Source organism: Meleagris gallopavo, unplaced genomic scaffold, assembly GCF_000146605.3.
Source record: "Meleagris gallopavo isolate NT-WF06-2002-E0010 breed Aviagen turkey brand Nicholas breeding stock unplaced genomic scaffold, Turkey_5.1 ChrUn_random_7180001862819, whole genome shotgun sequence".
NCBI classification, from domain to species: Eukaryota; Metazoa; Chordata; class Aves; order Galliformes; family Phasianidae; genus Meleagris; species Meleagris gallopavo.
The window spans coordinates 28,842-29,589 of record NW_011128380.1 but is presented as its reverse complement, the minus strand read 5'-3'; the positions used below and the strand labels follow the sequence as shown (position 1 = coordinate 29,589).

Genomic DNA, 748 nt, shown 5'->3' with positions numbered 1-748 from the left:
GCTGCTCCGCCGAGGGGCTGTGGGTTTCCTGTCTCCCCCCACCCAGGTGCAGCCAAGGGCAGGGGGCTGCAGTGACAGCAGGACCCCCCTGGCCCCAACACCTCCACCGCTTCTGATCTCCCCTCCCTCAGCTCAGTGTGTCTGTGTGTCCCTGTCAGTGTGTCCATCCTTGTGCTGCTGTTTGTGCGTGTGCCGTGGCGTGGCGTTGTGTTTGTCATTGTGCCCACCCTCCTGTCTTGGTTGGTTCTGTGTTTCAGAAAAAGATTGTGGGGATGGCTCTGACGAAAAGAACTGTCCAAAACCTACCGGTTAGTGCATAGATCAACATGCACCGGCCCCTCCCCTGGCCCCCACACAACCCCCAAATCCTGCCCCCACACCCGGAGTGCCGCAGCCCCCTCAGGCTGGCTCTCTCCAGATGCTGCAGCAGTGGCTCTCACGGCTTGGTGCAGTGCTCCCCATATGCAGTCTGTGGGGAAGCTCATGCTAGAGGTCAGGGAGGGTCTCCTGCGCTGCGCAAGTGAGGGCGTAGCCCCCAATGCTGCCCACCCCCCTCATGCTGAGGATCCCCATACAGGGGAGGCAGAGAAGCTGAGCAGACATCAGCAGAGCAGAGCTGTGCAGTGCTGTCAGTGAGCCTGGCAGCCACGTTACCGGGCGCAGGGTGAGGTGGTGGGGTGCTCTGCCACGGCATCGTCAGAATCAAATCCCCATCACCACCGGTGGCAGCTGGGGCTCCTTCCACTGG

The 748-nt window shown here is 61.9% G+C and overlaps 1 protein-coding gene across 1 annotated transcript in view; it reads left to right on the top strand.

Moving 5' to 3' along the window:
- The window catches only part of LOC100546435 (low-density lipoprotein receptor-related protein 1-like), a gene marked incomplete at its 3' end in the record, with an annotated part of 47,048 nt that overhangs the window by 17,465 nt on the left and 28,835 nt on the right, over nucleotides 1-748 (top strand).